Source organism: Pinus tabuliformis, chromosome 6 (assembly GCF_031772625.1).
Source record: "Pinus tabuliformis cultivar Carrire ecotype Pingquan chromosome 6, CPIR1, whole genome shotgun sequence".
Taxonomy (NCBI): Eukaryota; Viridiplantae; Streptophyta; class Pinopsida; order Pinales; family Pinaceae; genus Pinus; species Pinus tabuliformis.
Window position 1 is genome coordinate 1358396713 of NC_142292.1, and position 14869 is coordinate 1358411581.

Sequence of the window (14869 nt, forward strand, 5' to 3'; positions counted from 1 at the left end):
TGCCTTAGTCCTCTTATCAAATATCTTCTTGAGTTTTTTTGTAGCACTTGAGATCTTTGATATACCTCTTCTCTGGTCTGCTGCAAATGTATAGTCTGATTTATCCTCCTTTGGATGTTATTTGGTTGTATTTGAACTTCTTACAACAATTTCATTACAGGTATTCCCAAAGAGGAGGGAAATAGAGCCTCCATACCATATACAAGCTCATAGGGACTAGTTCCAATGGATCTCTTAATAGTTAACCTGTCTGCCCATAATGCATTTATAAGCTTTTTATGCCAATTTTTCATGTTTTCTTCCAATACTTTCTTAATGATATTCATGAGGCTTTTATTGGATGACTCAGCTAGACCATTACCTTGGGGGTAATAGGCTGTCGAGTGGCCTAAGGTAATGTGGTATTTGTGATAGAAATTGATCATTCTCTTGGATTTAAAAGCAGCAGCATTGTCAGTTATAATCTCTTCAGGACAGCCAAATCTAGGCAAGATGTTGGTTTCTAAAAATTGCATGATCACTGAATCATTGGCTTGTCTACAAGGGATGACCTCTATCCACTTGGTGAAATAATCTGTGGCAGTCAAAATCCATTTGTGCTGACTAGAAGAGGGAGGGTGAATTTCCCCAATGAAATCTAAACCCCATTGTTGAAATGGTCTTTCAGTGGAACTTGGTCTAAGGGGTAGAGGTAGAAGTTTCCTCTTGCCTTCAAAGATTTGACATTTATGGCAAGCAGTAACAAATTTTTTGACATCAACAAATAAGGTGGGCCAGTAAAATCCAGCCCTTAGGATTTTATCAGCAGTTGATTTCCAGTACAAATGTCCACCACAATCCCCTACATGAAATTCTTTGAGCACCTTGTGAGTTGCATCTTTTATTAGACAATTTAATAGAACACCTTCATGATTTTTCCAAAAGAGAGCACCATCTAAAATACAAAACTTTAAAGCTTTCATTTTTATAAACCTTTTCTTTATTCTAGATAACCCTGAAGGAGCCTGCAGGTTTAATAATACATAACATATATCAGCATACCAAGGTGATTCTAGTAAGGCCTGACTGATTTGTGGAGTCGCCATCTCTTGTTCATTATCTAGTTCATTAATATCTAGAGCTTGGCAATTGGTTTCAATCAAGAGATTAGCCAATCCCCGTCCTTTTATAAGCTTCGTAGGTTTTATTTCAATGTCATATTCTAATATAGTAGCAATCAATTTACCTCTTTTACCTTCAATCCCCTCTTGGGTTAGGATATCTTTGACAACAGTGCTTGGCACATAAGCTATTATTTGAGAGTATAGTATGTAGACTATAAAATCTTTGATGGCTTTGACAAGTGCATAAGCTTGTTCTTCCATGATTGGGTATTTTAGAGGTGCATCCCTTAGTGCTTTGCTAAAGAAGGCTATGGGTTTTTCACATCCTTAATCATCTTTCTATAGCAAAACAGCAACAATAGTGTGTTCTAATGCAAATGAAAATATTATGAAGTCTCTGTCAAATTTTGGGCTTGTAAGGACTGGTGTTTTGGTTAAAGCTATCTTGATTTCTTCAAATGCCTGTTTGGCTTCTAATGTCCATTTGACCTTGAAATCTTTTTTCAGCATATTATTCAACAATCTCATTAATTCAGCCAAGTTGGGTATGAATCTTCTTCAAAAAATTAATTTTCCCTAGGAAAGCTTGGAGTTCTTTGACATTTCTGGGATGTGGTATTTGTAAAATGGCTTGTATTCAGTCAGGATAAATTTTGATGACATCTTTTGAGATTATGTGACCTAATAGTTTGCCCTCTTCTAGGCCAAATAATGATTTTTTTGGATTTAGTGATATACCATATTTTCTGCAGGTTAAAAACACTTGTCTCAGATGATCTACATGTTGCTGATCTAATTTAGAAAACACAGTGAGATCATCTGAGTATATGTCCATTGCACGTTGGAAGGTTGCCCCTGCATTCTTGAGTCCAAATGGAATTTTCACATATTTGAAAGTTCCCCATGGAGTTGTAAAAGCAGTTTTTCCTTGATCATTAGGGTGAACTAAAATCTGGTTGAAGCCTAAAAACCCATCCAAAAGTGAGATTCTAGAGCCACCTACTACCCTTTGTAAAATGTGGTCCAGCTTAGGTAAGGGGTAGTGGTTTTTTAAAGAGACTTTATTTAGATTCCTCAAATCCACACACAGTCTGATTTCTCCTGTTTTCTTCCTAGTGGGCACTAAATTGGAGACCCATTCTGAAAATCTAATGGGTGCAATTATCCCAGCTTCATACATTCTTTTGACTTCTTTTTCAATTAGAGGGCGGAGTATAGGGTTGACCCTTCTGAGTTTTTGCTAGAAAGGTTTCTGATTTTCTTTGAGGGGTATGGTATGCTGAATCATAGAAGTGTTATAGGATTTGAGATCTTCATAGCTCCACGCAAAAACGTCCCTAAATTCTTTGAACAGTTCAACATATTTCAGCTTTTGGTCAAGAGGCAAAGTTTTGGAAAATTTTATCATTTTAGGATTTTATTCAGTTCCTATCTTACAGTCCTCAATTTATGCATTTAGAGGCTTCGTTTTGGGTTTCCTTGGGATATCATTAGAATCAAAAATATCTTCCAGAGGAGTTAATCCTGTGGGTAAAAAATTGTCCTTTAAATTAATATCTTCAGATTCTCCTCCAATAGTTTCATCAACGTCTATTTCTTTAAGCTCTTGCAAGTCTTTGCTAGTAAATTTTGTTGGATGTAGTATTTGAGTTGTTGTTTTAGCTGAAATGTGTGTTTCAACTTTGTCTATTTGATCAACTTCTCCCACAGTACCTGTGTCTATATTAGTGCTAGAAAATTCTTCTTTTAAGGTTAGGAAATTATTAATTTGGGTGTCATTTTCAAACACGTGCCAGGTTTTCACATTGTCTGGTACAACTGGCCTGTGTTTAATTTCAGCTGTAAAATGATGATTAGGCTCAAATGGCAGTTTACAAGTGCTGGTAAATGTTGCCAAACTGTGAGCATGCAAATTGTGTTTCCTTGGGATTTTGGTAAGATGTGTTTCAGAAAGGTATTGAGTATTTCAATTGATGCCCCTCTATAAGACCTTAATCTGAGATCATTTGTGAGGAAGTTTCCTTTCATTTGTTGAATAACCAAATCAGTGTCTCCCAAAATTGATACCCTAACTGCCCCTAGACTTTTGATCAATTCAAGTCCTAGCAAGAGGGCTTCATATTCGGCCATGTTATTAGTGCATCTAAAATTTAACCTGTATGCATGTCCTTCAGCATGATCATTTTCCACATTATGTATCCAAATCCTTGCCCCTACTCCTAGATTATTGACTAATCTATCAGATTCTAAATACCATAGGATTTCTTGATTACAGCTGGTATCAGGAGCCTTAGAAATTTGCTTACTAGGGAGAATTGGATTTTTAGCTTCATGTGGTTTCCCTTGAGTGTCTGTTATAACAATTATTTGAGAAATTTCTTGGGTTTGAGCAATAGGTTTTTCATTTATGATCTCTTCTTGTTCAAGTGCTAAAACCTTGTCATTAGTTGAAGGGTGAATTTCAGCATTGTATAGGATAAAGGAGTCCATATCAGAATGTGTGGAATAGATGGGAAAATTCTGGGGTTTCTCTTGGCTGCTCACCATGTATTTCATCAAAGTTTCTCGATACAGTCTCTTTGGCTGGCCAAACACTGAAATGGTGGCATAAGACATGTCCAACTGTAAAGATCCCTGGAGCTTTGCACCCCAAGATCTAGACAGCAACATGCCATATTTTGGTGGAATATCAGCTACCACTACATCCATTAAAATTGTCTTGGCAGGGTATTGAACTAGTGATACACACAAATCTTTGATTAATCCCAGACATCTGACCTAGCTTGAATCAAAAGAGAACAAGTCTTTTTATGGCCTGGTGATATCTAGGTCCAACTTTTCCATTACAGATTTGGGCATTAAATTATGGGAAGCTCCAGAATCAAACATTACATTGTGTAGTATTTTGTCATGAATATTCAGACTTACATAGAAAGGAGGAACCCCTCCATCTACCGATTTTCCATTTACTTCAGAGCCAAAAATTAATTCTGGTTGATTGTCAAGGACATTTAATGTGTCTCTATTTTCTGAAATTTGAAGTGATCTGCTGATTTGTTCTCTATCGACATCATCCTTAGCCAATTCCGACAATGGAATTGCTATCTTTAATTTGCCTATTTCGGTCTCAAGGTTGAAAGGTTTTTCTGTTTGAATTTTTTCATTTCGGGCAGTGAGATTTTTTTTTTCTGTTGTTTTTTCAATGCTTTTTCCTTTATCAAGAGTAACGTTATGGGCTGAAGCTGCTTCTATGTCAATTTTTGGAGGTTCTCCCGCAATTTCTTTGGAAGGAATGGAAGCTGAAGACTATTTATTAGGTTGTTGATTATCTGAAACATCTTCAACTGTTGGACTGTTTGGGTTAGGAATTTCTTTAGGAGGAGTTTGTATAGGAGGGTTCTTGATTTTAGCTCTGCTAGATTGTTTAGTTTCTTTCTGTTTATTGTCATCAGGGACATCTATTCTCCTACTTCTCAAATTATATTGCTTGTGAACTTCATAGATGGCTATGTCATATCCCTCCCTAAAATCAAATGATTCCCCTGATTGGATTTGGAACTGATTAAGAGTATGAGCCTCTTGGTCTTCTTGGGTTAAGAAAATTTGTTGTTCACTACTGAGTGTTAGGATATTCCGACACATAGGATATAGTTAAGTTCAACTTGGTCTAGTATAGAGTTAGGTATAGAGTTAGGTAAAGTGTCTTTCTTTACCGTTGTACATTTTGTAACTTACAATCCGACGGTCACGATATGTAGTGATCCGACGGTTCACTCTCACCTCGGTATTACCGACACTTGATCCGTGGCTTGACACCCGATTGGTCCATGAGTTCTATTTAAAGCGCATGGAGGGTCATTGTTCAGGTAATCCGTGCATGAGAGAAGCTTATGTAAATTTTCATTCTTTGATTAATAAATTGCCTGTAGTACCCACGTTGGAACAGGCCGTGGACTGTTTCCCTCTTTGAGGGTTTTAACCACGTCAAAAATACTGGTGTATTGATTTGAGATCTGGTTGTGAGCGGTGTCCTTTTGGTGTTCTTTCTGAGGAACTTACCCTGTAAATTCCTACATGGTATCGGAGCTATTTGAGGGCCGCGTCCGTTGGTGATCCAAATCTGAAGCTGGTAGAACTGCATGCGGCTGTCATTTCCTAGATCTGCTGTTTTTGACTGCTTTCGGGCCGAGAGGACTGCTCTGTTGCATTTGGAGCATTTGTTCCAGTGAGGAACCCCTTTCGTTTCACGCGAAAAGGTTTCCGGTAGCCCTAGCTGCGTCATTTTTCAGATCGGGAGGTATACAGTGTTTTTTGCAGTTTACTGTTATTTTCTCTCTGCTTATTTCGGTTTCGGTTTATTTAGCCTTTTTTTTAACCGGATCTATACCTTTCATTTCTGCGTATGCTCTTTGCCCTGCGACTCTGTGCGATCTGGGCAAATCAGAAACAGAAAGGAAGGATTTTTCTCATGCGTATGCTCTTTTCCCTGCACCTTAGTGTGATCTCGGAAAATCAGAAACATTGAGAAAAATATTTAGTTTTTCGGCTAAAGCTAACTTTGAGATTTTTTTTAAAAATTTCTAGTTTTTTGGCTAAAGCTAACTTCGAGCCGCAAGGTTCGTTTTTCTTTGCATATTCGTGTTGGGTTTTGTGTTTTGTGTTTTGTAGGGAAAAAGAGCTTTCTCAAGGCAAGCACGCAAACCAAGGCCCCCCCCCCCCCTCTCTCTCTCTCTCTCTCTCTCTCTCTCTCAAATTTTTTGTATAGATCAATTGGTTCAAAGCTATTTTAAGAGAGTAGAGGTCTTGGGTTCAAGTCTCCATTTTGTGGGGGCGGATTTTTTCATTCCCGCACATTCGCGCACTTTGCCGGCAACGTCAACAATTTTTTTTTTCAAAAAGCCATAACTTCTTCATCCGGAAGCCTTTTTCAGAGCCGCTTTTTTTAAAACCGCCTATTTTTTCGAGATCTATCCATTGGAACACTTACTTTCAGCATCTTCAGCTTCAGTTTTAAAAAAAAAAATGGAAAGTCCATGCCAAGTCATTCTTGACAGCACTAACTACTTCCAATGGGTAGCCTACATGGAAGATTTACTTAGAAGTAAAGGTCTCTTCAGAATAGCCACAGACCAAGAGAAGAAACCAAAAGATGAAGACAAGACTGCAAAATGGGAAAATAGACAAGATCAAGCACGTGGTTTGATAGGGATGTCTATTTCTTCTAATCTTAGATTCCACATTGCAGAACTTGAGACTCCTCATGAAGCATTAGAAAAACTCGCTAAAGTTTTTGGGATTAAAAATGAAATTAGAGCCCATCAACTTGAAAATGAGTTGCTTACTTTGGATCCTAATAATTTTTCTTGCATTGAAGATTTCTTGTCCAAATTCAAGACCCTTAGATATCTCTTGGAAGGTGTTAAAGTTAAGAAAGAAGATGGTAACCTTATTTATTCCATCCTTACTAAGTTGGGACCAGCCTACTCTGTATTTGTTTCCACTTTCCATTCTACAAGGGAAGCTTTCATTTGTCAAGGAAAAGACTACAAGGCCCCTTCCTTTGACTCCTTTTGTGATTCCTTAATAAGAGAACAAGAAAAACTCTTACACCTTGGTCTTCTTAATCTTGGAAACTCTTCCACGAAAGCGTTAGCCGCCCAGCAGCAACCAAATTCAAAGAATCCTAAGAAGTCATATCCTCAAAAGAATGGTCCTAAACCAACTCAACCTCAAAATGAAAGATCATTTCAGCAAAATGATAATACCAATAAAAACAAATGGAAGAAGACTGATAGACATTGTAACTTTTGTAATCGAGATGGCCACTTAGAATCTAAATGCTTTAAGAAGATGGAAGCCTTGGAAGCTGTAATGAAGAAACATAACATCCATGTGGAGCCTACTTCAACTTCAACTTCCGGAATGGCACTTTCTGCATGTCATTGTCAATCATCTCAGTCTGGTTATGCATTAAATGTATCTTCTTCTTCTTCTCATTCTCATGAGTGGCTCATTGATTCTGGAGCCTCTTATCACATGGCCAAAAACCAAGCCATGTTTTCTTCTTTAAATGATTGTAACACCAAAAATATATATGTTGGTGATGATAGATCTCTTAATGTTGTAGGGACTGGAACTGTTCATCTAGACAATGGTCAGTTTAATGATGTATTATGTGTTCCAACCTTATCCTGCAACCTTCTATCTGTCTATCAGATAACTCATTCAGGTGAAGGTAAAATTGTTGAATTTTCACCTCATGATGTTGTAATCAAGGATCTAAAAGATCCTAAGCAGATTCTAGCTACTGGTCTTGCTGATGATTCCACAAGGTTGTATAAGTTTCACAACTTTGGGTCATCCAATCTTCCCTCAGTATTTGTTGCTCATAATGATAAAGTGAGCAAACTTTGGCATGAGCGATTTGGTCACTTAAACTATCGCTCCCTTCAGCATCTATGTAAAGAAAATATGGTGACAGGTCTTCCTATGGTATCTTGCAGAGATGGTGTTTGTTCCGGATGTGTACTCGGAAAACATCATCGGGACAGTTTTGACAAACGTGCCTCTTGGCACGCCTCAGCCCCTTTACAGCTTGTGCACAGTGATTTATGTGGTCCTCTTCCTGTTGCTTCATTCTCTGGCTGCAAGTACTTCTTAACTTTCATTGATGATTTCTCCAGACGCACTTGGGTATACTTCTTAAAACTCAAGAGCGAAGTATTTAACACATTTTTGGCCTTCAAAGCCTTTGTTGAAAAACAATCTGGACATCAAATTCTTAAGCTAAGAACTGATAATGGTGGAGAATATGTTAAAAACACATTCATCAACTTTTGCACCGAAAATGGAATTCAAATGCAACATACTGTTCCATACACTCCACAACAAAATGGTGTAGCTGAAAGGAAAAATCGCACCTTAAAGGAAATGGCTAATTGTATGCTGCAATCTAAAGGACTCAGTCTTAGTTTTTGGGCCGAAGCAATTAATTGTGCAAATTATATAATCAATCGCACTCCTACTAAGGTTCTAAAGAATATCACTCCAGAAGAAGCTTGGAGCTCCATTAAACCAGATGTAAGTCACTTTCGTGTGTTTGGAAGTGAAGCATGGGCCCATATTCCAGATGAAAAGAATAAAGCTTTAGAACCTAAGAGTGAGAAATGTACTTTTGTTGGATATTCTGAAGATGTAAAAGGTTATAGACTTATTCCATTTAAGTCCAAAAATGTTATCATTGGAAGAGATGTAAAATTTGATGAAAATAAATCGGCCTGCGAGCCTAGTCTGGCGGATGTGCCACCTCTTCCTATCTCTTCTACTTTTGACAACATTTCTTCTTGAGATGATGAAAGTGAGGATGATAATCCTCCCCCACCTTCTCAGGATCCTCAAATTCCAAGATGGGTCCATGCTACTTGGGATGCAGCAGGTGATCTTGTCGGTGATCCTATAGATCAGCGACGTACACGTTCTCAGTTTGAAAGAGCCTCTTCTTTACTAGCTCAAGCTCCAGTAAATCATGATCCTGACACTTTTGCAGAAGCTTCAGGCCATCCACATTGGGAAGCAGCTATGAATGAAGAATATCATTCATTATTGACAAATGATACATGGGATCTTGTTCCTCTACCAAAGGGACGCAAACTTGTAAGATGTAAATGGGTTTACAGAACCAAGTATGGACCAGATGGGAAAATTGATAAACATAAAGCTCGTCTTGTTGCTAAGGGATTTTCATAGGTTGAAGGCATTGACTACACTGAAACCTTCTCCCCTGTTGCCAAAATGAATTCTATCCGCCTTGTTCTTTCCCTTGCTGCCTCTTTAAAATGGGAAGTCCATCAGATGGATGTTAAATCTGCCTTCTTGCATGGGGACTTGAAGGAAGAAATCTATATGGAACAACCCATTGGCTTCATACAAACAGACTCCAGCCTTGTTTGTCGACTCAAGAAATCCCTTTATGGTCTCAAGCAAGCTCCTCGGGCTTGGTATGCCAAAATGGATAGCTTTCTTTTAGAATCTGGCTTTTCTAGGTGTCATTCTGACAATACTGTCTACACCAAGAAAGTGGGCAACTCTCTTATCATCCTTGTTCTTTATGTTGATGATCTTATCCTTACTGGTAGTGATCCCAACCTTATAAACCATGTGAAGTCTAGCCTCAAAAAGAAATTTGAAATGACAGACTTAGGACACTTACACTATTTTCTCGGTCTTCAAGTCTTGCAATCCAAGGAGGGTATTTCCCTTTCCTAGTCCAAGTATGCTTGTGATATTCTTCATCATTTTCACATGGAAAACTGTAAGCTAGCCCCTTCTCCCTTTCAGTCTGGAGTCAAACTTTCAGTCTCTTGTACTTCTCCTGAAGTTGATGCTACCTTATACCGTCAACTTGTAGGAAAACTCTTGTACTTAACCCATACTCGTCCTGATCTTTCCTTTGCTGTTGGCCTTGTTGCTCGTTTTATGCAAAACCCCCGTGAAAGTCATTGGAAAGCAGCTAAAAGAATACTTCGTTATGTTCGAGGTACAGTACAGTTTGGGATTCATTACAGTGCCAAAGCAGCTCCTCTATTAGTTGGTTTCACTGATTCTGATTGGGCTGGTGACCCTGATGATCGAAAGTCCACTGCCGGTTATGTCTTCACTCTTGGTTCAGGACCTATTACATGGGCTTGTAAGAAACAGGCTGCCATTTCTCTTTCGTCAGCAGAAGCAGAGTATCATGGTGTCGTGGAAGCTAGTAAGGAAGCCTTGTGGCTTCGTCAGATCCTATCAGAGTTTGGCTTTGAGCAGCAGCATCCAACCACACTTTGGTGTGATAATCAAAGTGCCATTCAGCTATGCAAAGATCCAGTCCAGCATCAGCGCAGCAAACACATTGAACTACACATGCACTTCATCAGAAAGCTCATTCATGACCATGTTCTTGAAGTGCAATATTGTTCAACAGATGATCAGGTTGCAGACATCTTCACAAAGGCTCTCACAGAGGCGAAGTTCACTAAACTTCGATATATGCTTGGAGTTCAGGAAGTTGTCACTAAGGGGGGATAGGCTCTAGTGCCTCCTTCCTTCTCCTATTGTGTCATATTTGTAAATCCTTCAATCATATCCCAAGTTGGTCTTAAGGGGGGATGTTAGGATATTCCGACACATAGGATATAGTTAAGTTCAACTTGGTCTAGTATAGAGTTAGGTAAAGTGTCTTTCTTTACCGTTGTACATTTTGTAACTTACAATCCGACGGTCACGATATGTAGTGATCCGACGGTTCACTCTCACCTCGGTATTACCGACACTTGATCCGTGGCTTGACACCCGATTGGTCCATGAGTTCTATTTAAAGTGCATGGAGGGTCATTGTTCGGGTAATCCGTGCATGAGAGAAGCTTATGTAAATTTTCATTCTTTGATTAATAAATTGCCTGTAGTACCCACGTTGGGACAGGCCGTGGATTGTTTCCCTCTTTGAGGGTTTTAACCACGTCAAAAATACTGGTGTATTGATTTGAGATCTGGTTGTGAGCGGTGTCCTTTTGGTGTTCTTTCTGAGGAACTTACCCTGTAAATTCCTACACTGAGCCCCATTAAATTAATTTGAGTGTCTTCTATTGGTTCACTAGAAGTTGAAGATTCAACATAGTTTTCTTGGAATGGAGGTCTAATGTCTTGGTCAGGGCCAACTTTTCCAGTATTGGGATTCTGATTTTTCCTTAAATTTGGGTTTCTTACAGTGTTGTTCGGTTGACCATCCCAAGGGGATTTTCTCTCGATTGTTTCTACTCTATCACTAAGTCTATCCATTCCTTTAATGATAGCATCTAATTTTTTCTCAAATGCAGAAGTTTCTTCTTTGATGGGTATCCTCCTTTCAGCTCTAGCCTGAGCTTGTTTAGAAATCAGGTTGGCCTCAACACTGATAGCTATACTCTGCATGTCTTCTAGTCTTCGATGAGCCCTTTCCCTAAGCTGGTATGCCATGTCAGAGTCAAATGCATCAGGAAATTTGATCAAGGCCAAGTTTGGTGGAGGTTTGAGATTCTGAGGAATAGCATTGTATACATTGTTAAATCCAGTGCAGTAATCTTGAACAGTTTCTTGTGGACCTCTTTTCAAGTTTTCATATTCTGATAGGATGTGTAGAGGATCTTTCTTCTTTTCCCATCTGTTCAAGAAAGTCTAGTAAAGAGCTTCAGGATCATTGATAGTGTTTGCAGGGAGTGCTCTAAAGCAGGTTCTAACATCTCCAGTTAAGCTTTGGACAAAGACTTTCATTCTTACATCATCATCATCAATCTCATAGTTTTCAAAATAATCCATTATTTTCTTGGTGTGTTGTTGAGCTGTGTAAGCGCCCGTACCATCAAAATAGGTGATTTTGCTTTGATAATCTTGAGGCATAGCCCCTGGATTTGCACGTAATTGTAGGGGAGCATATCGGTTTGCCATATTTGCAGAGATAAGGGAAACAACTGGAAGATCAGGGATACCAGTTGAAATATGTGTTGTAGGTGGGGGAGTGGAAAAGATGGTTTGAAGTGCTGATGGAGAACTAGGAGAAGCAAAAGTAATGGCAGAAAGGACTGGTGCTTTTCCAGGAGTAAGCTCAGATTGGACAAGATTCTGTTGGCTTCTAAGGTTCTTGGAAATCAGATTAGGATTTTGAAACATAGGTGGGGGATTTGGATCTGGATTTGATCTAGTGTAACAGATCTTCTTCTTTGGAGCCAACTTCTGAATATGTTTTTATTTTTTCTTGAAATATCTTAATAATACAACTTTAATAGTGTCTTGTAGGAAGTTTTAAAATATGGGAGTTTGAGTTTCCCTAAAGATCTACTGAAACAAGGGACTGGTCAAGTATTTGAGACAACTGTTCAAAGTATAAACTAGATTGGAGATAGACTAAAGTAGCTTTTATTTACTCCTGCAATTGCATAGCAAAAGCAGTTTCAAAGGCTACCTGGCTAACTTCAGGCTCCATCTGTAGTTTATAAAATAAATAGCAGTAACAAACAATTTATTCGTTCCCTAGTGGAGTCGCCATTGATGCTAATCCTCAGGTTGTTCCCAAAAGTTATAAGAAAGGGAATACGGCCGAGGTAACCACAGACCAATCTTTTAGATACAGATTCTAGCCAATATGCATCCAGAGATGGCTATCTCATTATAATTTAGCTTTGTTTTGAGGTATATTAGGCTAGTTATGAAGTACAAGGGTTTTGTTTTGAGTTTGGTTGGAGGAATGGAGTTTCAATAGAATAGTGAGGTAAAGCTGAAGCATTTCAGTCCATTGGGCATGATGGAGCTAAATAAGGATGGCTTCCTAGGTTAGGTTTCTTATCAAAGGATTTATTACAGAGCAAGGTACTCAAATATGGACCGATTTATAGGTTGAAATCTGATGGAATGGAGTCAATGGTTGAAGGGCAATTAAGAATCCTTCATCATGTTGACAAGGGGAAAATGGATGATTACTACTAAGGATCAATTAAGAATTCCTTAGCTAATATTCAAGATGAAAGAACCAGGGAAAACAGGAGCAATTAAGAATTCAATGTTTATGCTAATTCTAAAGAAAACATTAATAATAACAGAGACTGAACGCGGAGTGCAAACAAGCAAATTCTGAGTTATTCTTTTTCTCTATTATTTAGATCATGAGACATATATGATATAGTAAACACAAAAACTATAAGACACAAGTTAGAAGGGACTTATTGATCCATAAAATGATTCAAGAATTCTGTAACATGGTCCTTAACATCCATTCTTCATCCAGTGAGCTAGACAAATGGTTCCAACAGCCTTTTATTCCAAAAATTTAGAATTACAGCAAAGTCTGAGAATGCATCCCAATCCACCAACCAACCTCAAATACCTCGTCTGGGGAAGTATTTATACAAAAATGTCAAGATATCATACAAAATATCTAATAGAAAAAATATCTGCTAACAATTAATGTTTCTTTTAAATAAATAGAAACAGCTAGTCTCGATAACAGGGAGACAATAAATAGATGCAATGAATTCATGCTGCGCTGGTTGATCCGTCATTATGAAGTGTACTGGAGGTAGGTGCTACAAGTCAGTTCCCAGTTATCTTCTACTGATCCTCTGTGCTAATTTTTCTGCCTTGGCGGGTTTCCTTTAACTTTGATGTGATACGCTTTGACCAGTAGGACCGTGATTTATTTCAATTCTCCACATTATATTAGATGGTGAACAATTTTTTATTTGACCAAAGATAAATTTACAACATCTCTAGCATGCTATGCCACCACTCTGGTCCTGGTATTTTATGTCTTTGCAACTTCCTTAAAGTCTCGTCAGTCTCTGTGTACCTGAAGAAATTAGGTGGGATGGTGAATAGATGCTTCACCTCATGCTCTATATAGAATAGATTTTCCAGGCTGTCATAAAGGGATTGGCTAGATGGAAGTGCTTTTTCTCCTGAAGTACTTGAAGATGCATTAGCTTGATTGATAGCATATGTATTTAATTTACATACGTAGTCCTTGTGCTTCATTAAACGATCATTATCTCCCAAAGGACTTGGCAAACCTTTCTGATACAGGACTGTAAATTTTTCAGTGAAAGAATCAATCTCTACTTGCATGTCCTAGCATCTTATGTCCAAGTTTTGCATTAGAGTTCTCATGGTTAGAACTCTTTTGATGTCCAGAATGGTACCTGTTCTGTCTCTAATATCCAGTGCTTCCAGTTCTTCACTGGTCTTGGTATTCAAAAAATTTATTAGCCTGTTAGCTTGCTCAGGCATCTGTCCCAATAAGGCTCTTGTTTTCTGAATTTCCATTTGGGCTACTCTTATCAAATCAATCTGTTCATAAATGGTCTGAATAGACCTCCATACATCACTTAGGGATTGAGTGATGTTGGTCCACAAAATTCCTCTGATTTCTGCTAGAGGCTTATACAGAGAGATATCCTTTTCTAAGGGTCTTACCTTGTTTTCCAATGCTTTGACCTCCCTTGTTTTCTCTGCCACATTCATCTTGGATTTATCATAGCTTTTCTCTACTTTCGCCAATTTTTCTTTGACTTGTTTCAGCGCTGATACTTGGAGTTTCAACTCCTCCATGGCTTTTATTAATTGCTCTGTGGTCATAGTAGTGCTACTGCCTGATGTTGTTGTTGCTGAGGTACCTGTGGTGATTTCTGCTATAGGTGCCAGGACAGTGGAAGGTACCACTGTTATGACTGTGGGAGGGGCAGTTGTGACTATTGGAGTTACTTCAGGTGGCTGGGAGGTCGACTCTCCCTGCTTTTCTTGTAGTGCTTTCTCCAATGTCTGCTCTGTCTCACTCAATCTCTCATTCAACATCATGAGCAGGGCCATCATGTCCTCTTCGAATTTTTGTTGTACAACATCTGCTCTTTGTGGATATATAGAAGGAGGAATTTTGAGTTGTTTTATGAGGGCAGCAATGTCCTCTTCCTTTTTCCTCATTAGTGCTTTTATGCCTTTGGCATCTTTGGGGTCATGTCCCAGTTCAATGATAATATCCTCCAAGGATTTAATCCTGTTGTCCTTTGCCAGAGAGGAAGCTTTCTCTAATTCTAGCTGAGCAGAGGTGTTCCCCAATGAGTTTTGCAATTTATGAGACAACATTTCTTTGCTAGCTAGTGTGGAATACACCATCTCTCCAGTCTGTTTGTGCAGATCAATCTGGTCTATCGGGTGAATGTCTTTGGCGAAGACCTCCAGATTTGTCCTGATGTAGTCATCTACTG